The sequence below is a fragment of the Oryctolagus cuniculus genome, chromosome 1 (assembly GCF_964237555.1).
Source record: "Oryctolagus cuniculus chromosome 1, mOryCun1.1, whole genome shotgun sequence".
Classification (NCBI taxonomy): domain Eukaryota; kingdom Metazoa; phylum Chordata; class Mammalia; order Lagomorpha; family Leporidae; genus Oryctolagus; species Oryctolagus cuniculus.
In genome coordinates, this window is record NC_091432.1 from 49,134,786 (window position 1) to 49,160,776 (window position 25,991).

The following is a 25,991-nucleotide window of genomic DNA, read 5'->3' on the forward strand; positions in this document are numbered from 1 at the left end:
CGCTACCGGAATTTGGGGTGCCTTACGATTTCACCATGGGCTTATTACTAAATCCCCGATATTAGTAAGCCCGAGAGGGTTCTTGCCTAATATTTAGAGAAGAATTCTAAATACCGGCAGCATGGTACGTTTTAAGCTTTTATTTAGTAAGAAAGGTGCATCAGAGAGTGAGAGCTTTATTTAGGGGAGAGAGGTGAGTAGGGGTTCATACCGAGCACCAGGAACCAGCCCTGTGGATGAGCATCTAGGCCAGGAAAAGCCTAGAACACCTGGCCCGAAGGCCATGCGCCCTGGAGGCACAGGGCTACAGCAAGCCCTGTCCCGGCAAGAGGCCAGGGAAGAAGAGCAGGGCAAAAGCCTCGAGCACACTGTGCCCCAGGCTTTTAACCCACTCCAAAGGGGAGTGGTTAATTAACCTGATTGGCTGGTGGGCACCCCGGTGTGGCCAGGTAGGGGAGTGAGGCCACACAGGGGCGTGGTCTTCCAGTTCACAAATCTGACCAATTTTAACCTGTATGCCTGCCTACTTCATTAGCAATTGTTCAACAAATGTCAGTAATAAATAATAAATGTCAATAAATGTCAGTCACCATTTTTACCTGTGGTTAAAAATAATTAACAAAAAAAAAAAAAAAAGGAAGATTGGCCATTTCTCATTTGCTACTTGCAGAAGTTTGGGAATATTTATGGTAAAGTTCTCTGTGAGGAATTTAGGATTGAAACATTTAAAACGTAATGCTTCCTTCTCAATCCCTTTCTCTATCTTTAAGTGTTAAATTGAAGCCAGTAGGAGAAAAGAGAGAGGGGAAGCAGTTGCCGGCTATGTTCTAGTTGGCTCCAGTTGTACTTTGTCTCAGAGTACACATACATCTTCATAAACCATTGCCAGGCACCTGTTCAGATTCTTGACACCCAGCAATTTGTGAATGCTGCTTTTTTCGAACCTGGAAAACCACCAGACTCCTTTTTTTCCTGTTTCCCCAGTTGGATCCCTTCTACTCGATGAGAGCCTGTTAAGCACCGGCCACTCAAAAGCTGTAATAAAATAATGAAGGCAGAACTGCAACAAGGGACTAACTCAAGGACTAGGGCCATCTGCTCCTGGGGCCTTGGGAAAATATTTCTCATTGATAAGTATAGGAAAGATACAAAAACACAGTCAATCTACCCTGAAGACTCAGTGTTCTCTCAGGCCTCTTCCTTCGGTGAAGTCACATTCAGTTCTGGAGCAGAAGCTAAGGAACTAGCGAGCAGATAAACTGCCCCCTCCCACCACCCTTTTAATCTTGTAAAAGAGCTGCCTGCCAATTCTAGAAATTCCTCCTTTGATCAGAAGATAAAGCAGAACAATGCGGTGGAACTAAGTGGATTCCTAAGGGACATTCTTCTAGGGTGTGTAAGGCTTGCTTGGAAGTGTGTGTGTACAGGAGGTGGGGTGGGGGTGGGGAAAGCTAGGAGTAGGAAGGGTGGTGGACAGGAGCTGCTAGTCACAGCCAGAGGGAATAACCACACTGTTGCTTCTAGGTTTCCCTCCCATGTAACAGAAACTCCATGCAATCTCCCCATTTCCAGGGAGAGAGACCAGAGGGGCCCCTCAACTCCACATTCCTGGGCCTCCCCACACTGCCACCCCCACCCCAACCCCAAAAAGAAAAAAACAGATTTTTCCCGCTGTTATTTACTGGAGGTAAATTTTTACTTCTCCAAGAGTTTTCTCACTACACAAACTAGTTACACACAGACCTCTAAAGTGGGAGAAAGGGCGACCACCATGGTAGACTGAAATTCTGAGAGGTACAGACCCTCTTACTATCTAAGGGAATCGAATTTGAATCGTACTTCTGTCCATAACGTTGATTGTACCTCAACCATCTGAAAATGGGGGTAATTTTCCTATCTGCCCCACACGGTTATACAATCTTTAAATCTAACATTTGAGGGCTAAATGCTTTACAAGCATAATCCCATTCAGTTCGCTTGAGGAAGGTATCATTATAATGGAGATTGTATGTGAAAACGTTTTGTAATGGAAAATGAGCCGTCTGGCAGTGAGTTACCGCGGTCGGGCTACCTTCCCTACCTGGCTGTTTTGAGGATTAAACCCGACAGACGACAGAGCGCCTTACTTACTATCAAGCACTTTGCACGGCCCACGTGATGGGCTAAATTACACACCCTACGGCACGAGAGCCACCATAAGGAATCTGTAAATGCAGGTTGGAGCGAACGATTTTAAGTCTTGCCTGTTCCTTTCAGTCTTCCAATCACTGACTGTCTCCGAGCGGCCTGGGGCCAAGACCACAAATCTGGGAGCCGCAGCCCGGATGGAGGCGGGTGCGGGGCGCCAGCAGAGGGTACGGGAACAATAGGGTATGCCGGCTGGCGAGGCTTCAGACGCCGGACTGGAGAGGTTGCCGCTTAGGGGTGTGCACAGAGCCACCTCGCCCAGGATGGGGCTGCACAGGAGGACGGCCACGGTACGCCCGGCGATCCCCAGGCGGAGCCAGAGTTCTGCTCAAGCCTCTGGGGGCGCGCTCTAGCCCCGCCCACCACCGCAGGTAGGCCGTCCTCTCCAGCCAATCCTCTAGAAGCTTGGCGCGGAAGGCGGTGCTTGCTCCCGGAAGTGACGTGCGGTGCTTGGCTGGCCGCGGTGTCGGCCGAAGCTCTCGGCAGCGGCTGAGCCAGCTGAGAGGGAAATGGCTCAGACCGTGGCGGCGGCTGCAGCGGCTCCGGTTGTGGTGGAGGTGGAGGCTCAGGCGGCGTGAGGTGAGGAGCTGTCTGTGCGCCTGGGGCCGGTACACCGGGTCCTGCTCTGCGAGGTTGTAAAGGGATCTCAGGATGGGAGGATCCCTTGTCGCGGCCCCCAGTCCCCTGGGTGCCCGCCTCTGACCCTCCATCCCGTAGTCTTGTTGCTGCCCAGCCCGACTCACCACCCTCCGGGTCTTGCCACCACCCGGGCTATTGGCAACTGCCCCACGGGAGGTGCGAGGGGCCCGCGCCCCCACCAGGCCCCTCTTGTAGGTGGCGGGAGTGCGCCTGAGGTTGGTTAGGTCCCAAAGGGGGAGGGGAAGCCACCCCCCACCCCGCCCCGGTCCCTTCGGGACCCGTCGCATTCTCTGGTCAGGTTGTTAGTGCCGGCCAGTGTGTAGCTGCACACTCAGTGATGGCCCTTCTCTCACCTCCTGTCCGGTCTCCGGCTTTGGGGACTGAAGATCCTCTTTCTTCTCCCTGGACTTCCTACTCTCCTCCCTGTTGCTTTCCTTTTTTTTTTTTTTTTTCTTCTTTGCCGCGAATCCACTTGCCTTGGGAAAATAGTATTATTTCAGTGTGAATTTAGCTCATCATCTTTCTGGGTGGGCAGTCAGATTAAAAATATTTGCTTAACTCTTCTGAGTGATGGAGGAACAGTAAATAATTGAAGGAAGAAAAACCACATACTTATTATCTTCGCTAAATTGTTTGGCTTTAGAAACTAGATTCTCCAGCTGTGGAATTTTTTCCGGGGGGAGCAGGGATTCAAGAGGGAAATGAAGAAGGAGAAAACTAAGTGAGGAGGAAAGATGGAGATAAAGAAGGTGGAAGAGAGCAGGGATGGTTGTTTTCCTATGTTGGCCTGGTAGAAGTTGAAATTAAAGTTTTCCTTTGAACGGTAGATGTTTGAAGCGAGGCCTTTCTCATTGAACGCGATTACAAGATTAAAGAGAGATCCTAACTAATATCTTTCTAGGTGAGTGGGTGTCAGGCAGAAAAGCTCTGTTGGGAAAATTGTTTAATTTGTTGGAGCATCAAAGCCACGGAGTAGAAAAGATGCAAAAGAAAGCTAGTAGTGAAGACATAAAGGGGGAAGCTGCACAGACAGCCGGAAACACGGAGTCCAGGAGAGACTTTGTACCTTTGCCTCCTTGGCTTATGGTTCAGTGTCTACAAGAGGCTGCTTTCATGGCTCTGCATGGTTGGCTCTTATTTATGGTAGCAAATTAGATGGAAATGACTTAGTTGTGGTAAACAGATTTTTGGAGATAATCGACTTGTTGAATATTAAGACAGTGTTTGAGTACTGAAAAACATAATAAGAGTAGAGATCTTAGTATTTGTTAACTCAAATTTAGTTCCAAAGTGATTTTGTGTTGGTACAGGGGGCATACGGAGCTTCTTCCACAAATTCCATAACTGTTGACTAAATTAACAGATTTTCTTACATGGTTTTTATGTGCTATTTGTGTTTTGTATGTGTGCTGCTTGAAGTTTTCTTTGCATATATTTATTCACAGGTTTCACTTTTTTGTATTTCATGGAATAACTGCTTGCATTTAGGATTTGTAGGAACTATAATTTTCTATGGTTAACCGTGTTAAGTGTATGATTCTTTGTTCCTTCCCTCTCCTAGTCACAGCTCTAAAATTTTTGACTAATTGAAGATTGCTGCATCAGTTCTCATGTTCAGGAAGTTTTCTTTAATCTAGCACAATGTTGTATACTTTGTAAATAAACACATTGGATAAGTGAACTTACACCTACAGAGTGTTGAATTTCCCAAGAGCTCAAATCCTTATCAGAACATCAGACCAACTTTTCGGAGCAGCAGTAGTGTAAGGCACTTGAAAAAACTTTTGTGGCTTTCATTACATAAATGATCCATTTTATTAGTTTAGCATAATCCAAAAAGAATTTGAGGCAGTTAAATGATAGTGTTTTAGTGCAGTATAGTCACATAGTGGGTGATTTGATTGGATAGTTATACCTGAGGAGAGCTAAAATGTAACCCTCTGAAAAATCTTAGAGTTCTTGAGGGCCTGTCAGAATTCCGGCACCACAAGGGTTCCAGGGATAGAAAAGTGAATGGGATAGAAGAAGTTCTGTAATTTGTCTGGGTAGACAAACATACAAATTATATCAGTGGGCTTATAAAGGTTGTGGTAGATCCAGAGTGCTGAAATGATGGGAGATAGAGAGGAAGTGGATGTGATGAAGAAGATAATACTGCAATTGAGGCTTAAAGGATGAATTCCTTCTATTAATGAGGATGGAGTGGATAAAAGTGATCAGGTTCTAGATTTCGCCCTACTGGTACCAAGCAGTGAGATAATTTAGCAAACTGCTTATTACCTCTGGTATCTGTTTTCTTATTTAAGATTTGACTATATGTAATGTACTGCTGTCCAGTAGAACCGTTATATGAGCCAGGAATGGAATTCACATATGTAAGAGACTTTACATTTCTCCCCTAAGTCTTTGAAATCGAATGTGTATTTTAAATACTTGGGACGCATCTCAACTCAGGATAGCCACCATGTGGCTAATACCTACCGTAGTGAACAATGTAAAATTAAAGTATGAAAATTCTACTGTTCTGATCTTTGGTTCCTGCTTGAAAAGGAAAAGCAACTCCTATGAGAAATGTATTACTGGTAATGTATAATTTTTTATTATTCATACATGATGTTCCTTGTGTGAATATTGTAATCATACTTGGAAATATTGCTCTTGGTAGGGTTTAGGTTATTTGGGGCTAGAAAAGTTTCTAATCATAAGTCCATTTTTGATATTTTTATTTCATGCATCTTTTTATATTTAAACCCTTACTTCTCATTGTAATCTGTTGATTCTAGCATAATGGATTCAAAAGAATGACAGACACTTTAGGCAGTTAAAAGGATTGTGAATTACTTTTGGCTTTCTTTAAAATGTAGACATTTGGGTGCAAAAACATGATTTTAAAGCACTTGCAATAGATTAGAAAGAGCTTGTTGGCTTAGTAGCAAATATTTGTCTTTTAACTTTGAGAATGCTCTCAGATAGTGTGTACTTAATATTCGTACTGTTAAATGTTAGGCTTACAGTTAGTCTTTTTTTTTTTTAAAGATTTATTTATTTATTTGAAAGGCAGAGTTACAGAGAGGCAGAGAGAGAGAGAGAGAGAGAGAGATTGATCTTCCATCCACTGGTTCACTCCCTGGATGGCCACAACAACTAGAGCTGTACTGATCCAAAGCCAGGAGCCAGGAGCTTCTTCCGGGTCTCCCATGTGGGTGCAGAGGCCCCAGGACTTGGGCCATCTTCCACTGCTTTCCCAGACCATAGCAGAGAGCTGGATGGGAAGTGGAGCAGCGGGGACTTGAACCGGCACCCATATTGGATGCCAGCACTGCATGCGGCAGCTTTACCCACCATGCCACAGTGCTGGCTCCCTACGGTTAGTCTTATAATGCAAGAATTAGATTGTAGATACTGCTAATAATATACAGTGTTGATTCACTTTATTTATTGTGCATTGAGCTTAGTTTTTAAAAAACAACTTATAGGCTTGTTTTAGACAAAAGCACTATGACTGCCAATAATAAAATAAATAATTTTCTTATACTTGCGTGATTAATGATTCTGAATTAATTAATACTTCCCTCGCACCCCCAGACCTTACTACCTGAGAAGTAAATAGAGCAAGGAAAATGGGATCCAAAGACATTGTGACTTGTTTAGCATAATGTAAGAGAGGCATTGCTTGAATCTGTGTTTTACAATGCTATGCCCAATGTACTTTTCATGTAATATTTTATGGTATTTGAATGTTAAGATATATACTATGTATCAGATTTTTGGACTCTGTATTAAATAATACTTATTTTCTGCTATTAGGAGCTTTTGCCTGTGGATGATTCAGGAAATCTTATCTCAGGCTATTAATTCATTGTAGCTTTATTAATCTAGTCTATATGGAAGATATGTATTTCAAAGAGCTGAAATAGAGGCTGGTGACTATAAATGAGCAGCAATATAATGCTAGTTCCTCTTGTGAAGTAAGTAGGGACTTGATAAGGAGTTTGAGTGTGGGAAGAGAAAGGTATAGACAGTGCTGATAAAATAGATTTTAAAAATTTTGCAAGGGGCTAGCACTGTGGTGTAGCATGGGCTAAGTTTCTGCCTGCATGCCAGCATCCCATATGGGCACCGGTTCTAGTCCTGGTTGCTTCTCTTCTGAACCAGCTCTCTACTATGGCCTGGGAAAGCAACGGAAGATGGCCCAAATGCTTGGGCCTCTGCACCTGCTTGGGAGACCCAGAAGAAGCTCCTGGCTCCTGGGTTCGAATTGGTAAAGCTGTTGTAGTCATTTGGGGGGTGAACCAGCAGATAGAAGACCTCTCTCTCTGTCTCTCCTTCTGTCTGTAACTCTACCTCTCAAGTAAATAAATAAATATTAAAAAAATTTTTGCAATATGGGGAAACCTAATGGCAATTGACTATTACTCAAAAAAGTAGTTTCCTATAAAAACAGAAATTACCAGTTTACCCTAAGAAACTAGCAGTAGAAGCAGAAAGAAAATGAATATTATGGCCGGCACTGCGGCTCACTTGGCTAATCCTCTGCCTGCTGTGCCGGCACCCGGGGTTCTAGTCCCGGTTGGGGCGCCGGATTCTGTCCCGGTTGCTCCTCTTCCAGTCCAGCTCTCTGCTGTGGCCCGGGAGTGCAGTGGAGGATGGCCCAAGTGCTTGGGCCCTGCACCCGCATGGGAGACCAGGAGGAGGCACCTGGCTCCTGGCTTCAGATGGGCGCCGGCCACAGTGCGCCGGCTGTAGCGGCCATTTGGGGGGTGAACCAACGGAAGGAAGACCTTTCTCTCTGTCTCTCTCTCTCTCTCTCACTAACTCTGCCTGTCAAAAAAAAGAAAATGAATATTATTTAAGATCTGTTGTTCAATGAGAAGGAAAAGCAAACAGATCAAAATGAGGGTTGGGTATTTGGCCTAGCAGTTGACTTGCTGGTTAAGATGCTGGCATCTCTGAGGAGGGCATCATAGTGCAGCAGCTTTAGCCACTGCCTGTGACGCCAGCATCGCATATTGGAATCCTGGTTGCTTTACTTCCAATCCAACTCCCTGCTAATGTGCCTAGTAAAGCAGTAGAAGATGGCCTAAGTCCTTGGGCCCCTGCCTCCAATGTGGGAGAACTGGATGAATTCCCAGCTCCTGGCTCTGGTCTGGTCAGGCTGTTATGGCCATTTGGAGAGTGAACTAGGAGATGTCCTTTCTTTGTCACTCTGCCTTTCAGATGCATAAAATAAATAATAACAAAAAAGATTGTTAAGGTGAGAGACTTTATGTTTGGGGGGAAAAAAAAGAGAGAGAGAAAGAAAGAAAGATGTTGGCTTCCTGTCTCAGAGTGCCTGGGTTTGATTCCTGATTCCAGCCTCATGCCAGTGCAGATACTGAGAGACAGCAGGTGATGGCTCAAGTTGTTGGGCCCCTGCCACCCAAGTGGGAGACCTGGCTATGGTTCCTGGTTCTGGCCATGGGCTCAGTCCAGCTGCAGGCATTTGGGGAATGAACTGTGGGGTGGAGCTCTTCCTGTCTGTCTCTCAAATAAAATATGGAAAAGTGGGAAATGAGTGAGAGGAAACTACAAAGGGAAATCAGTACTTTGTGATGAGGTAGGAAAAGAACATGAATGTTGATGGGAGAAAGAAATATCTGAGTTTTGAAAATGTCAGTCTAAGGGAACAGGAAAATACTGTCTTCAAATGTTTTATGTACATTTGTGATAGTTTTTCATCACTATAACATGATATCTGAGAGAAACCACTTATAAAACAAAGAAGTTTATTTTGACTCATGTTTTTAGAAGTTCACAGTCCAAGGCCACCTGAGCCTCATGCCCATTGGTTTAGCTTTCTGGTGAGGCTCACAGGGTGACAGTAATGGAGCTTGTGTGAAGGAACCATCACATGGTGAACCAGGAAGCAGAGAGAGAGAGACAGAGAGGCTAGGCTCAACTCACCTTTTATAACCAACCCTCTCCCTAGACCCTACCCTCTATGGGTATGCCCTCAGGTACCACTGGACTCACCTCCTAAACACCTTAATTGGATTAAGTTTCAGCTGAGTACCATTAACTTATGACTTGGTATTTAAAGTCCTATATGAAAGGTGGGTATTGAGATAATGGTTAATTTGGGGCTTAGTATGTCTGCATCCCATATCAGAGTGCCTAGTTTCAAGTCCTGGCTCTGTTCCCAATTCCAGCTTCCTGCTAATGAGTACCAGGGGAGGCAACAAGTAATGGCTCAAATAGTTGGGTCCCTATCACCCATGTGGGAGACCTGGAATGAATTTCTGGCACCTGGCTTTGGCCTGGATCAGTCCCAGCTGTTGCTGGCATTTGGGAAATGAATCAGTGGATAGGAGATCTGTCTCTCTTTGTATCTGCTTGCCTTTCAATTAAATGAATAAAAATATATATAAAAAAATAAAGTCCTATATGAGCTTGGAAACCGAATCTTACGTATTCATACTGTAATGTATACCTGCTCTGAAATCTCTTTACAGTTTAGTTGAAATAAGGTACTCTTTGGCTTTAAGAAATTTGGAATAGCCTAGTTTCATCCAACCAGATCTCATAATGACATTTACCAGACTAGAATTCTGCATCTATTATAAAGCATGACATGAAATTACAGTTGTTTAGGATTCTTTTTTAAAGTCATACTTATTGTGCTATATATGTAGTAAAATTCACCTGTTTTAGGTGTATGATTTGTAAATTATAAAAAAAACAAGGATGGTTGTATAACTGCCAACAACACAATTAAGATTTAGAATATTTTCATCATTTCAGAGTTTCTTTCTGTCCCTCTGTAGTTAATCTCTTCTGTCTACCCCAAGGTCCTGGCAACAACTGATTTGTTTGTATCCCTGTACTTTGGCTTTTCCCAGAATGTCATATAAATTGGATCATGTGGTATACAACCTTTTGAGTCTGAATTCTTTGATTTAGCATACTTTTGAGATTCAGTAAGAGGCCTCTTTGTAAAATAACTTATTTTTATTTTATTTTTAAAAGATTTATTTATTTTGAAAGTGAAAGTTACAGAGAGAGAGGGAAAGACAGTGAGGGGGATCATCCATCTGCTGGTTTACTCCCCAGATAGCTGCAACAGTGGCTTTGTGCCAGGCTGAAGCCAGGAGCTTTATCCGGGTCTCTAATATGGGTGATAGGGACCCACACACTTGGACTATCATGTGCTGCTTCCTAAGGATGTATAAACAGGAAGCTGGATTGGAAACAGGAGCCAAACTCAAAACAGCACTCTGATGTGGGATGCAGGTGTGCCAACCAGCGGCTTTATCCACTGTGCCCTAATGCCTGTTCAAGTAAATTATTTCTTAGGAAGTTTATAGAAAAATTGTGATGTGAATAAAGAAATTTTTTTGTGGACCCTGGACCTGGTTTTATCCTATTTGTTTTTTATGTATACAAGCTATTTTTTGTTCATTGTCAAAACCACAGGGTTCTAGAATTAAGTTTTTTGGAAGTGGGAAACTGAAGATTTGTCAGGATGATGGCTTTGTGATACTTTTATTATGGTAGGTTATATATCACAAAATTTGTCATTTTAATCATTTTTAAGTGCATAGTTCCACGACCTTAATTAGAGTCACAATGTTGTGAACTTATCACCACTATTTCTAAGATTTTCTTCACTGCAGACAGAAAGTCTGTACCCGTGAAGGAGTAACTAACCATTCCCCCTTCCCTCTAACCCTTAGCAAACACTTACCTATTTTTTCCTTTGAATTTATCTGTTCTTGATATTTATATGTAAGTGCAGTCATGCAGTATTTGTCCTTTTATGTCTGACTTATTTCACTTAGCATAATGTTTTTGAGGTTTGTCTGTATTGCAGCACCTGTCAATTTTTTGTGACTGAATAATGTTCCATTAAATATATTACCACATTTTATATTCATTTGTTGGACATGTCTACCTTTTGGCTATTGTAAATAATGTTGCTAGAAACATTAGTGTATAAATATTTGAATCCCTGTTTTTAGTTCTGTTTTTAGTTCTTTTGGATTTATATCTAGGAGTGGAATATTTGAGTCATAGAGTAGTTGTTTTTAATTTTTTGAGGCAATACCAAAGTGCTTTTCAAAGTGGCTTCATTTTACATTCTTCTACCAACAAAGTAAAAGGGTTCCAATTTCTCTGTATCCTTGCTATCACTTTAAAAAAACAAAAGATTTATTTATTTGAAAGAGTTACACAGAGAGAGAAGGAGCAGCAGAGAGAGTGAGAGAGGTTTCCCATCCACTGGTTCACTCTCCAATTGGCTGCAACGGCCAGAGCTGCGCAGATCTGAAACCAGGAGCCAGGAGCTTCTTCTGGTCCCCCCACCCCCCTCACCCCGGCGGGTGCAGTGGCCTAAGGACTTGGGCCATCTTGTACTGCTTTCGCAGTCCATAGCAGAGAGCTAGATCAGAGGTGGAGCAGCCCATATGGGATGCTGGCACTACAGGTGTTGCCGCTTTACCTGCTATGTCACAATGCTGGCCCCCTGTGGCCCCGCTATCATTTTCATTTCTTTTCTTTTTTTTTTTTTTTTTAGCTATATCCATGCAAGTAGATTCAAAGGGGTATCTCATTGTTTTTGATTTGTATTTTCCTAATGACTAATTTTGTCTTTTGAAGCAGTCGTTGGCAATAAGCTGCTTTTTTAAATCGTAGAAACATATTGATGTTTATTTCAATAATTGGCCAAATTTGTATTTTTATATTTTTATTATTTGAGTAGGAGAGGGGGAGAGTTCCCATCTACTGGTTCACTCTCCAAATGCCCAGAGTGACCCCTGGCTTAGGGACTAATACTGGAAGCCAGGAACTAAATCCAGGTCTCCCACATGGGTGGCAAGGAGCCAATTATGTGACCCATCACCCCTGCCTCCCAGAGTGGACATTATTAGCAGGAAGCTGGAGTCAGGAGCTCAGTGTCAAATTCAGATACTCTAGTGTGGGACATGGGTATCGTAACTACTAGGCTAAATGCCCGCCTCCTCACATATGTGATTTTTTGGAAAGATTTGTTTACTTGTTTGAAAGGCAGAGGGATTGCCTGGGTTGTGGGGAGTGGTGGGGGTTTATACCCCCAGATGGCTGGAACAGACGAGTCTGGGCCAGGTCAAAGCCAGCAACAAGGAACTCCATCCTGGTTTACCCCATGGGGGCAGGGTCCCAGATCCTTGGACCATTTTTTGCTGCCTTCTTGGGTACATTAGTGGGAAGCTGGGTCAGAAGTAGAGTAGCCAAGACTCAAACTGGCACTATCTTGTGTGATGCTGTCATGGCAAGTGGCAGCTTAACCTGTGCTATACTACCAGCCCCCCAACATATGTTTTTTTTTTTCTTCTTTTTTTTTTTTTTTTTTTTTTACAGATTTATTTATTTATTTGAAAGGCAGAGTTATAGAGAGGCAGAGGCAGAGAGAGAGAGATCTTCCATCCGCTGGTTCACTCTTCAGATGAGTGCAATTGCCGGAGCTGTGCTGATACGGAACCAGGAGCCAGGAGCTTCTTCCAGGTCTCTCACGTAGGTTCTGGGGCCCATGCACTTGGGCCATCTTCCACTGCTTTCCCGGGCCATAGCAGAGAGGTAGATCGGAACTCGTGCCCATATGGGATGCTGGCACTGCAGAGATGCCTTACACACTATGCCACAGCGCCGGCCCCCAACATATGTATTTTTAACAGTCTATATAGTAAGCATTTTATATATGTGTATGTGATACACACACATATGTATAATTTTATTCAACCTTGAAAACACTATGACTACCTTTTACAGATGAGGACACTAAAGACAAAGGGAGATTAAGTACTTTGCTTAAAATAACACAGTTAAGAGGCAAGCTTGGTGGCGTAAAGCCACTGTGTGCAGTGCTGGCATCTCATATGGGTGTCGGTTCGGATCCTGCCTGTTCTGATCCAGCTCTCTGCTATGGCCTGGGAAAGCAGTACAGGATGGCCCAAGTCCTTGGACACCTGCACCCATGTAGGATACCTGGTAGAAGCTCCTGGCTCCTGGCTTTGGATCAGCTCAACTCTGTCCATTGCGGCCATTTGGGGAGTGAACCAGTGGATGGAAGATTTCTCTCTCTCTTCCTCTACCGCTCTGCCTTTCAAATAGATAAATAAATCTTAAAAAAAAAAAATCTAAAAAATAAAAGTACAGTAAATAAGAGGAAGGTCTGATATTTGAGCCCATCTTGCTACTACTTTTTTCTTTCTCTTGTCCTTTTGTAAACCTTTTATTTATATTTAATTTTTTTTATATAAACTATCTTCATGCAAATGCTGATGTCATGTGCCATTAAGAGTTCTCTTTTAGCCATAGAAATTGATGGAGTTTGAAGAACAGTTTGTGAACTGTTTTTGTTTTTGTCATTATTGCTACTCAGTTTAATTTTTTCACTGACGTAAGCCACATGAACCTGCGAGCATGTATCATATCACTTAGCACAGAAGCTTCACTGTTACTTGTCGTGTTGGAACTGGGGTAATGTCAAAGTATGTCTACTGACTCATGTGAAATGAATGAACAGTAAAGTAGTCCAAAGTTCAGTATTTATCTTAACAAAGTAGTACTACTGTTGGGATTTTGAGTTAGATTGAAAACTGCTTGGTCAGCAAAATGTCTTTCCCATAAGAACCTCTCATGACTAAATCCTTCCTTCCTTTGTCCTGCTCCAAGACACATATAGTGATAGACATATGCAAATGCAAACACTTTGTTTTGGCCATAGTTATCAGTCTTTTATGTACAGAATGTTGCTCCTAAGGTTTAAAGGTAGAATAACGAATGCTAGGGTACATTAGACTAAAGTGTAGTCATTGCTTTTTTTTTTTTTTTTTTTGACAGGCAGAGTGGACAGTGAGAGAGATATATTTAATTAATATATTTGTATATATTTATATTTGTATATATATTTGTATATATTTAATTAATATATTTGTAGTTCTTTTACAAAGCATAATCCTTTTTTTATTTTTTTATTTTTTTTATTTTTGACAGGCAGAGTGGACAGTGAGAGAGAGAGAGACAGAGAGAAAGGTCTTCCTTTGCCGTTGGTTCACCCTCCAATGGCCGCCGCGGCTGGTGCGCTGCGGCCGGCGCACCGCGCTGATCCGATGGCAGGAGCCAGGAGCCAGGTGCTTTTCCTGGTCTCCCATGGGGTGCAGGGCCCAAGCACTTGGGCTATCCTCCACTGCACTCCCTGGCCACAGCAGAGAGCTGGACCGGAAGAGGAACAACCGGGACAGAATCCGGCGCCTCAACCGGGACTAGAACCTGGGGTGCTGGCGCCGCAGGCAGAGGATTAGCCTAGTGAGCTGCTGCACTGCCGGCCAGATTGAGTTTCTAACTCTCAGGTTCAGCCCCAGCCAGTGGCTGTTGCAGGCATTTGGAGAGTGAACCAACAGATGGGAGCTCTTTCCCTCTGTGTCAGTCTGCCTCTCAAATAAATGTTACAAAATGTTCCTCCAGGTAATCATTCTATGTCACATTATTGTTTTCTGTTAATTTCCTATCTAAATTTATGCTTGTTTACTTGTTTGAGTAAAATCACTAATTTACATTTCTCCTGGTATCATCCTAGACTAGGTCACTGCCTGCTGGCTTTTTTATTTCAGTTACCTGTTAACTGGTTTCTTGGTTTCCAGTTTCGCTTTCTTGTGTGTATTTTCCACCAAGCAATAGGGATCTTTGAACACTGTAAATCAGATCACGTGAATGCCTGAATTTGAAATCCACTTTTGGCTTTCTATTATACCTAATAATTTAGTAAAGGATTATATTCTCCTTTCCCCAAGTATATGAAGTTTAATTATAAAAGTTTTTATCGGTGATGGAGAATTATTTTTGGGGAGAATAGTTTGGATTTAAAAATTTTTTATTTTATTTACTTAAAGGGCACAGAGAGAGTTATCAGTCTTCCATCTGCTGGTTAAATTTCCCAAATGTCTGGAACAACCACGACTGGGGCCTGTTCAAAGCCAGGAGCCAGGAACTCCATCCAGGTCTCCCATGGGAGTGGCAGGGACCGGTTTACTTGAGCCATTACCTGCTGCCTCCTAGGTTGAATATTAGCAAGAAGCTGGAATCAGAGCAGAGCCAAGATTCTATCCTAGAAAATTTTGGCATGGGATACGGGTTTCCCAACAGTTGTCTCTACTGTCAGGCCAAACACCTGCCCCCTCCGTGAACTTTTTTAAGACTCTTGTGTAAAACATGTACTTAACCAAATAGATGGTTCCTTACATTTTATTAGACCTGCTTATTTGGTTAACTTTCACCATTAACTGAACCTAAGTCTTTCATGGAGATATGCTCAGAGTTTGTGAGACTTCAAAGTTTGAGGATATAGTCTCCCATTAGACCTCCCTCACTTCTGACACTAATTGCAAGTTGGAATAGGGATTCCCAAAACCACCCTTAGGGGTTTTGCTTGCTCGAAGGACACATAGGACTCATTAAATCTATTATACTCATGGCTCTATCATACTCTATCATACTCTGTTATACTCATGGAGTTCATAGAACATCGTCCAGGGGCTTCCAAACATGGAGCTTCTGGTGTTGTCTCCCTGTGGAGACAGCATTCATTGCATTCATTACTCTCTTGGATATCAATTTATGACAGTACACTTTGCATTATTGCCAGTCAAGGGAAGTCATCTGAGCTTAAGTATCTAGATTTTTTTAAATTGGAACTTCATTTCATAGACACTGATTGATGGATTGCCCACAGGGTTAAACTGAGTTTCCAGGTTGGATTCAGATGGATATGACAGGACTCAAAGCCTCCACCCTAAATCACATGGTTTGTTTCTTTGACTGTCTGGCTCCACCCTAAACAAGGACATACCTGTCAGGTATGACGTAGATTACCTCCCAGAAGCCAAGGGCAAAGGCAAGACCTTTCTTTGGCCAAGGCTAAATTCTTTGCTACACAAGATATAGAATTAAAACTTATCTCCCTGGTTTCTTTAGGAACAGACTGTCTAGATAATAGATTGATTTGACCCTGACTCCACAAATACTAGTAAGAACTGAAGCCATTTCTTTCAGGTGATCATTTGATCCATATCACTCTGTGATCTTGTTAGGTTCTTTCTCTAGTGTATTTTTTATCCTGCTTGGGCTTCATCTGACCTTTTTAGACTTGTTTGGTTGATGTTTATCTTCATGACTGTTTTCAGCTGTTTCTTGTGTACTGTTTTCTGTCCTCTGATTTCTTTTTTATAGTTTCCATCACTGTTGAAATCCCCCACCTCTTCACACATGTTGTCCATTTTTCCTGCTGCATCATTTAAAATTTTATCATAGTTATTTAAAGGTTCCTGTTAGGTAATTCCAACATTGGACCATCTCTGGGTCTGCTTATTTTGATTGTATCTCTATATGTCTCATATTCTTTGTATAGCAGACAACTTGCATATAAAACAACAGTAGTGCCTGAAGTTTACTTATTATTTATTTAGTATTTACCATTATCAGGACACTAAACTGAATGTCTTATTTAGAAGTAACTTGATTCTCCTTTGTTGTCACTTTAGTTTTATATACTTCACCATTAGGTTCAAGTGTTTTGGGACAGAATTAAGACTTTCTCTTCAGCAGAATTTGAGATCTGAGCACTGACAGAATTCCAGAGATCTGTTTTGCAACCCAGCTGCTAGCTTCTTAGGTCACTTTTTAGGTTCTCTTTGTTAGTCCTGCTTCCTGCCTTCTGCTGTTGCTGCCCTTCCTTCACCTGTGGGGAGTAGTTTTCCGTCCTGTGAAGGCCTGGAAAGCTTTAGAGGGATTTTTCTCTGCTTTCCTGCCTCATCCAAAGCTCTTGGTAAAAAACTGGGAGTGCTTCAGATCAATTTCTTTCTGTTTACCAGTCTCCTTTGTAAGATGACTGCCCAGTATTTCACAGACTTCAAGAGGGATCTATTTCAGCTCGCTGCTCTATCCCTGAACTTCAGCATGCTACCTATGCACTCAGTTAAGACCTATTGGGAGAATTGGTGGTGAGTACTGACTCATTCCATGCTTGGGGCTCCTTGTAATTCTTAATCTAGCACTTTAGACAACTAAACCTTATCCCCACTGCTCCTCAGAGATCTAGGCTGCCATACTGGCCTACATGTAACCATTAAAAATTTTAAAAGCCTGGCTTCTTTTCATCTCTGTGTGCAGTGCATGTTTGCTGCACCAGGGATGAGAGTAGTGGAGGGCCTCTTCTGTAAAGGGTTTATCAGCTTTTAGAATCTTTTTTTTTTTTTAAAGATTTATTTATTTGAGAGTCAGAGTTACAGACAGAGGGAAAGACACAGAGATAGGGCTTTCATCTGCTAGTTCACTTCCTAAATGTCCACACCGGCCAGAGCTAGGCTGATCTGATGGCCAAGAGTCAGGAGCTGCTTCCAGGTCTCCCATGTAGGTATAGGTGCCTAAGCAGTTGGGCAATCTTATACTGCCTTCGCAGGCCGTAAGCAGAGAGCTGGATTGGAAGAGGAGCAGCAGGGACTTAAACCGGCACCCAGATGGAATGCTGGTGCCGCAGACAGAGGTTTAACCTACTTACTATGCCATAGTGCTCGCCAAACTTTTAGAATTTAATTCGTTAGAATTTTTGTCATTTCTTTGATATATCATAAAACCATTATTTAGTTAACTTAGCTTGTTTTTTTGTTGTTGGAGTAATATTCTCTTGTCACAATGTATGAATATATTCTTATAAATACAAATTCCTCTATTACATATTTATTGGCCTTTGTTTTGAAATTGTAAAGTGTGCAGGTGATGAAAGATGTGAAACTCTACCAATGTTTAGATAATGAAAAATTTGCTTTTTATCATTAACTCCCCACAACTGTCCATTTTTAGTTGACATAACAGTCCTTTCTTTTTTTTTTTTTCCAAAGATTTATTTATTTATTTGAAAGTCAGACTTAAGAGAGCGAGAGAGAGAGGTCTTCCATCCTCTGGCTCACTCCCCAATTGGCTGCAACAGCCAGAGCTGCACCAATCTGAAGCCAGGAGCTTCCTCCAGGTCTCCCACATGAGTGCAGGGTTGGGCCATCCTTCACTGCACTCCTGGGCCACAGCAGAGAACTGGACTGGAAGAGGAGCAACCGGGATAGAATCCAGCACCCTGACGGGGACTAGAACCTGGGGTACCGGCGCTGCAGGCGGAAGATTAGCCTATTGAGCCGCGATGCTGGTCCTCTTTTTTTTTTTTTTTTAAGATTTATTTATTTATTTGAAAGTCAGAGTTACACAGAGAGAAGAAGAAGCAGAGAGAGAAAGGTCTTCCATCTTCTGGTTCACTCCCCAATTGGCCGCAATAGCTGAAGCTGTGCCAATCCAGGAGCCAGGAGCTTCCTGAACCAGGTCTCCCATGCAGGTGCAGGGGTCCAAAGACTTGGGCCATCTATCTTGTACTGCTTTCCCAGGCCATAGCGGAGAGCTGGATTGGAAGTGGAGCAACTGGAACTCAAACCAGCATCCATATCAGATACCAGCACTGCAGGTGGCAGATTTACCTGCTATGCCACAGTGCCTGTCCCAGCCTCCACTCTTATCCATCAGTCATCAGCTTTTTTCATTAATTATTAACATAAGAGTTTGGGGTTCAAATTTTGCATGTGGTTGGTGAGCCAAGTCCTATTCAACTCATGGCACTATTTTCTCTGATACAGCTCTTCACACTTTTCTGTTCTCTCTGATATAAGTTTTAGTAGTCCTCATGTTTTCTGCCTTGTTTCTTTTCTATTTTTACTATTCATATTCTCCTAGGACAATCTCAGATACTTCTATGACTTGAAGTCTTCAGCTATGTTATATAATGCTGTAAGATTTATCTGTAACCAGATTGCTCTGTTGAACTCAAGGCCAGTATCTCTAATCCCCAAACTGACATGAACTAAGTACTCAAAGTATTTCAAGATAATGGTTATTTTGGTCTGACTATAAAGGACCATGTGGCTCTGAAAATACATATGCATGACTGATAACTTATTTGGCACATTTAAGATGGCTTTTGAATTCTGTAAATTAAAATGAAATGCAACAAGGGTAGATTAAAAATGTATTTATTGTATCTTCTAGATTAAAATATTCATTTTCAATGTGGTATTTTCCTTTTTTAATAACTGCAAAGGTTTATTATAGAAAAAGAAATATACTTTTTTTTTCAAAGATTTGTTATTTGAGAGGCAGAATTGCACACAGAGAGAGGTCTTCCATCTGCTGGTTTACTCCCCAAATGGCTGCAACCTCTGGAGCTGGGCCAATCCAAAGCCAGGAGCTTCTTCTGGGTCTCATGTGGGTACAGGGGCCCAAGCACATAGGCCATCTTCCATTACTTTCCCAGGCCATCAGCAGGGAACTGAATAGGAAGTAGAGCAGCTGGGACTTGAACCAGTGCCCATATGCGATGCCGGCTTTGCCAGGGGAGGCTTAACCTATTAGACCACATCGCCAGTCCCAGAAATACACTTCCTAAGAGAGTAGAAATGGGCCCAGATTGAGGCCAAGACTTGAGACCTTGAAGATAATTGGGACTGTGATTTTATAGGAGTTAGTCTTGGTTGTTGTCATTTCAAAGTCATCTTATTTGTAGGCCATCTGGCCATTATTATATCTATGTACAGCTTTTTTATATAAAGTTTTTTAAAACATTTTTCAAAAAATTTTTCTCTTTTATTTGAAAGGCAGAGTGACAGAGAGAGAGAGAGCGAGACAGAAAGAAATCTTCCATCTAATAGTTCACTCCCCAAATGTCCGAGATGGGCTGGGTCAGGCCAAAGCCAGGAGTCAGGAACTCCATCTAGGTCTCCCCTGTGGGTGGCAGGGGCCCAAGCACTTGGCCCATCTTCCCCCTGCTTTACCAGGTGCATTAGCAGGGAGTTGGATCATACATGGGGCAGCCAGGATTTGAAATAGCACTCATATGAGATGCCAGTGTTACAGGACAAAGAAGGGCATCTCGGTTCTTGTCTCAAGTAGAATTTCCATATGGACAGTGACAGTGAGCAAAACAAGATTTATTTAAGTGAGAAACCTGCTGCTGCAACAGTTAAGAGGGGAGCTCCAAAGGAGAAGTACCCTTGAATATAGTATTTGCATGTACTCTGAAGTATCTAACAGTATTGAAGGAATCCTACAGTGAAGAATTCTCTCCTAATCTGGTCCACATTAGATTTAATTGTTTAACAGATATTTAAATGGAAGCTTTCTTGTTCCATGACTAGGGTGCTGAACATAGAACAATGGACCAAATAAGTCCTAGCTTCATGAAATTTACAGTCTAGAGGGGAAAGACAGATAAGAAATAAAATCAATAATAAATCTGTGGTATACTAATGATGCTAAATGCTAAGGAGAAAGTAAGTACACAGGAGAAAGTTGCAGTTTTAACTGGGTTGTCAGGAAGGACTTTATTCAAATGTCACCTTCTGAATGAGTAAGCTGTATAACTATTCAGGGTAAGAGCAGCCTGGAAACAGAACAGGAGAGGCCATGAGTTGAAAGCATAGAGTATTTGAGGAACAAGAAGGCCAGTATGACAAGAATAGGAGGGAGAATTATTGGAGAGAGATAATTGGGTATTAGAGATTAGACAACCTGGGTGGGCCATTGTAAAGATTTTTACCTTTTCTCTGATGTGAGATGGGCAGCATTCAGAATTCTAAGAAGAATGATATGATGGGGGCCAGTGCTGTGGTTAACGCCCTGGCCTGAAGCACCGGTATTCCATATGGGCGCTGGTTCAAGTCCCAGCTGTTCCACCTCCGATCCAGCTCTCTGCTGTGGTCTGGGAAGGCAGTGGAAGATGGCCCAAGTCCTTGGGCCCCTGCATCCATGTGGGAGACCGGAGGAAGCTCCTGGCTCCTGGCTTCGGATTGGCGCAGCTCCGGCCATTGTAGCCAATTGAGAGTGAACCATCAGATGGAGCACCTCTCTCTCTCTCCCTTTCTCTCTCTCTCTCTGCCTCTTTGCTCTGTGAAACTCTTTCAAATAAATAAATCTTAAAAAAAATTTTTTTTAAAAATGACGTGATCTTGACTTTTCAAGATGACTCCAGCTACATCTTGAAGATAATATGAAGTTGGAATGTGAAGGGGTAGCAAATGTAGCAGGGAGACAGGTTGGGAGGCTGTTTCAGTAATCTAGGGCAGAACAAGTGATGATGGCTAGATGATCTAGGATGGGAACATAAAATGCTTTGGTTCCGAAGTATTTTGAAGGGAGAACCTATGAGATTTTTATGTACATATCCGTAGCTATTTGATAGAACCATGACCAGACATTGCTGCCCTTCTGACAAACTATAGTTAAGATTTTCTAAATTAATAGAAATAAGAAGTAAAATAAATTTACCACGTATACATATAGGGATGAGAGTGTGCATTCATCTCTAATTGGGATATCTTACTATTTATTTTTAAATGTTTACACTTTAAAATGCAACAAAATTTTTTAAATGAATTGATTGTCATTGTTATGTGCAATGTCCATTGATTCCTAAATGGTGAGAATTTTAGAAATCATATTATGAAGTTTGTTACTTTGCTTTTCAATCTTAACCTTTCCCTATCTCTCTCTCTCTCTTTTTTGTTTTAAAGATTTATTTATTTTTTACTTGAGAGTCAGAGTTACACAGAGAGAGGAGAGGCAGAGAAAGAGAGAGGTCTTCCATTCGTTGATTCACTTCTGAAATGGCCGCAATGGTGGAACTGCACTGATCCGAAGCCAGGAACCAGGAGCTTCTTCCGGATCTCCCACATGGGTGCAGGAGCCCAAGGACTTGGGCCATCTACTGCTATCCCAGTCCATAGCAGAGAGCTGGATCCGAAGTGGAGCAGCAGGAACTAGAACCGATGCCCCTCCCTATATCTCTTAATGATTAAGGGCATTGTCCTAAGTTTAGCCTATAGATTGGCAGCTGAAAAAGGGATAGTATATTTCTTAATTTTTTATGACTTCCCAGGTTTGACTTTTTGTATTCACATAGTTTGCCACATGTGGTTAAAAAACAGCCCCATATAGCAGCTGTTCTTGGTTATTTTTCACATACCATATATGATTTAGATATGGAAATGCGGTATTTGAAATATGTAGGGAGTAGATTCTTTTCTGTTGTGAAATAATACAGAAAAGTACATAAAGCATATAAGATTATTTAGCAATTAGTTATCAAATAAGCACTCATGTAACCAGTTGCTAGGTTAGGAAGAATATTTCTGGTATCCCAGAAGTCCCCAGCATATTTTACCCTGATCACAACTCTTCCTCTGTAAATAACCAGAATCCTAACTTGATAATCCTTTCCTTTACAGATTTACCATCATGTACACATTATTTTTTTTTAAAAAATATTTATTTATTTATTTTAAAGTCAGAGTTAGAGAAGAGGCAGAGAGAGAGAGAGTGGTCTTCCATCCATCCACTGGTTCACTCTCCAATTGGCTGCTACGGCTGAAGTTGGGCCGATCCAAAGCCAGGAGCTGGAGCTTCTTCTGGGTCTCCCACAGGGATGCAGGGGCCCAAGGACTTGGGCTATCTTGTACTGCTTTCCCAGGCCACAGCAGAGGGCTGGATCAGAAGTGGAGCAGCTGGGTATGGGATGCTGGCACTGCAGCATATTAATATGGTTTTCTCATGTTTTGAAATTTATTTTAAATAAATAATTAATGCACTTTTGTCTCTGTTCATTTGCTCAACATGTTTCCAAGTTTTATTCACTTTTTTTGGTATAACTCTAGTTCATTCATTCACTTTGCTTTACAGAATCATCAAGGGGTAGGAGTTTGGTGCGGCAGTTGGAAAACCACTTGGGATGCCTGATTTGAGTTCTGGCTTCTCCAGTTCTTAATCCGATTTCCTGCTGACATACAGCTCCTGGAGGCTGTAGATGATGGCTTGAGTAATTGTGTCCCTGTCACCCAATTGTGAGTTGCTGGTTCCTGGTTTCTACCTGGCCCAGCCCCAGCTGTTGAGGGCGTTTGTAGAGTAATCCAGTAGATGGAAGACCTCTTTTTGTCTCTTGTTTTTCAATAAATAAATAAATATCCATGTTAAAAAAGTAGAATCCATTGAGTGAACTGTGGTATAATAAAAACGATAAGTAAACTCTATAGTAAAGTGTCTTTTCTATGCTAATGAGATGACAGGTAATTGGAGGTCCTTAGATAAATAACTTCAGGATGGAGACTGGTTGCTTGAAAGACCAAGACATGATTAGAGGTTTGGGGACTGGAAAGGTGCTGGAGATTGAGTTAATTGCCAGTCAGTAACCAGTGATATAATCAGTTTTGGTTCTATAATGGAACCTCCATGAAAACCGTTAAATGACAGGATGTAGAGAGCTTCTGAGTTGGCAACCACCTCAAGGACCTTGGAGGGTGGAGTACGTGAGCTCCATGTGCTTCCATGCCTTGTCCTAATGCATGTCTTCTGTTTGGCTGTTCCTGACTTGTATTCATTAGTAGTAAGCTTTACATGGGTTCTGTGAGCTTATCAAACCCAAGGGGGAGTTGTGGGAACCCCCAGTTTGTAAACAGGTTAAAAGTGTGCATAACCTGGGAACCCAGTACTGATATTATGTTCCTCTGAAGTGAGAACAGTCTTGCAGGACTGAGCCCTTAAACCTGATACCAGTTTTGCATAATGTCAGAATTGAATAGTGTTGAACTTTACTGATCTGAGAAAACCCCCAGACATTTGGTGTTGGAAGTGCTGTGGGTAGACACAGAACATGTTTGAATCAGTGAATATTTAGTTTACTGCCTATTTGGGGCCATTGTGGACAAGCCTATTATGAATGTTCTTATGTGTATATTTGGTGTACACATGTATACATTTCTCTAGGGTATATATACTGGAGTGCAGTTGCTGGGTTATAGAGTTATGGGTGTCTTCAACTTTCCTGAATAACCCCTATTTTCTTTTTTTTTTTTTTTTTTTTTTTGGCAGGCAGAGTGGACAGTGAGAGAGAGAGACAGAAAGGTCTTCCTTTGCCGTTGGTTCACCCTCCAATGGCCGCTGTGGCTGGCGCGCTGCGGCCAGCGCACCGCGCTGATCCGATGGCAGGAGCCAGGAGCCAGGGACTTATCCTAGTCTCCCATGGGGTGCAGGGCCCAAGTACTTGGGCCATCCTCCACTGCACTCCCTGGCCACAGCAGAGAGCTGGCCTGGAAGAGGGGCAACCAGGACAGAATCTGGCGCCCTGACCAGGACTAGAACCCGGTGTGCCGGCGCCGCAAGGCGGAGGATTAGCCTAGTGAGCCATGGCGCCGGCCTAACCCCTATTTTCTAAAATAATAGTACCAATTTACATTTATCCCAGGAGTATATATATGTTCCCATTCTTTCATGTCTTTATCAGTTTGTACTTTATGATTTTTAATTTTTAAAAAAGATTTATTTATTTATTTATTTATTTGAGAGGCAGAGTTACAGAGAGAGGGAGAGACAGAGAGTTCCTCCATTCACTGGTTCACTCCCCAAATGAACCAGTGGAGCTGGGCTGATCTAAAGCCAGGAGCCAGGATCTTCATCTGGGTCCATTGTGTGGTGGCAGGGGCCCAAGCACTTGGGTCATCCTTCACTGCTTTTTCTAGGCCAATAGCAGGGAGCCTGGATCAAAAGTGGAGCAGCAGGAACTTAACACCAGTGCCCATATGGGGATCCTGGTGTCACAGGTAGTGGCTTTACTTGCTGTGCCACAACACCAGCCTCTGAAGTTGATTTTCTTTTCTCTTTCTCTTTTTTTAAAGATTTATTTATTTATTTGAAAGTCAGAGTTAGAGAGAGGAGAGGAAGAGAGAGAGAGAGAGGTCTTCCATCTGCTGGTTCACTCTCCAGCTGGCCACATGGCTGGAGCTGCGTCAATCCAAAGCCAGGAACCAGGAGCTTCTTCTGGGTCTCCCACGTGGGTGCAGGGGTCCAAGGACTTGGGCCATCCTCTACTCTTTTCCCAGGCCATAGCAGAGAGCTGGATTGGAAGAGGAGCAGCTGGGACTAGAACTGGCGCCCATATGGGATGCCGTCGCTTCAGGACAGGGTGTTAACCCACTGCACTACAGCGCCAGCCTCTCTGAAGTTTATTTTCTAAAAGTTACTTATTTTCATTTTATTTTAAAGGCAGAGGGAGAGAGAGGAGAGAGGAGAGAGGAGAGGGGAGGGGGAAAGGGGAAAGAGGTGGTGGGAGATTCTTTCTGCTGGGAATGGGGAAGAGAGAGAAAGAGAGAGAGAATGAGAGAGAGAATGTATCTTCTATCCACTGGTTGACTCCCCAAATGTCTGCAAAAGCCTGGGCCCCTGCACCCGTTTGGGAGACCCAGAAGAAGCTCCTGGCTCCTGGCTCCTGGCTTCAGATCGGCGCAACTTCAGCCGTAGCAGCCAATTGGAGAGTGAATTAGCGGATGGATGAAAGACCTCTCTCTCTCTCTCTCTCTCTCTCTCTCTGGCTCTCCTCTCTCTATGTAACTTTACCTTTCAAATAAATAAATAAATCTTTAAAAAAAATGACTTTACTTTTGTTGAAACAATAGCAATTAAGCTATACTTAATCTAATTGTATGCCAAATTGATAACAAATATACATTAAAAAGAAAAAATATTAGTCATACTGAAATGTATTAGATACATAAAAGAGTAGTAGCAGGGAAATGTGTAGCTTTAAATGAATGCTAGAAGAGTGTGAAGATCGAAAAATTAATGAAATAAACATCCATTTTGTGAAAGTAGGAAAACAATATAAAAACAAGTGCAGAAGGAAGGGATTAATGAAGATCAGAGAAGAAAAGAACATATAACAGAAAACTAGTAAGGTATCTGGTGATACTGATAAAAAAAATTAAATTTTTTTTAAAGATTTGTTTATTTATTTGAAAGAGTTACAGAGGTGAGGGAGAGGCATAGAGAGAGCTCTTCTATCTGCTGGTTCACTCCCCAAGTGGCTACAATGGTTTACACTGGACCAGGCTGAAGCTAGGAGCCAGGAGTTTCTTCTGGGTTTCCCACATGGGTGGCAGGGACCCAGACACTTGGGCCATCTTCTGCTGCTTTTCCCAGACCATTCACAAGGGACCTGGATTGCAAGTGGGGCAGGTGGAACTTGAAGTGGTGCCTGTATGGGATGCTGGAGTCACAGCAAGTGGCTTTACCTGCTA

The 25,991-nt window shown here is 42.4% G+C and overlaps 1 protein-coding gene across 1 annotated transcript in view; it reads left to right on the forward strand.

Moving 5' to 3' along the window:
- Window positions 1-2,534: 2,534 nt before the first annotated feature.
- PIK3C2A (phosphatidylinositol-4-phosphate 3-kinase catalytic subunit type 2 alpha) overlaps window positions 2,535-25,991 on the forward strand; it is a gene marked incomplete in the record, with an annotated part of 105,340 nt that continues 81,883 nt past the window's right edge. The window contains 1 exon segment of the mRNA XM_070072856.1: window positions 2,535-2,766.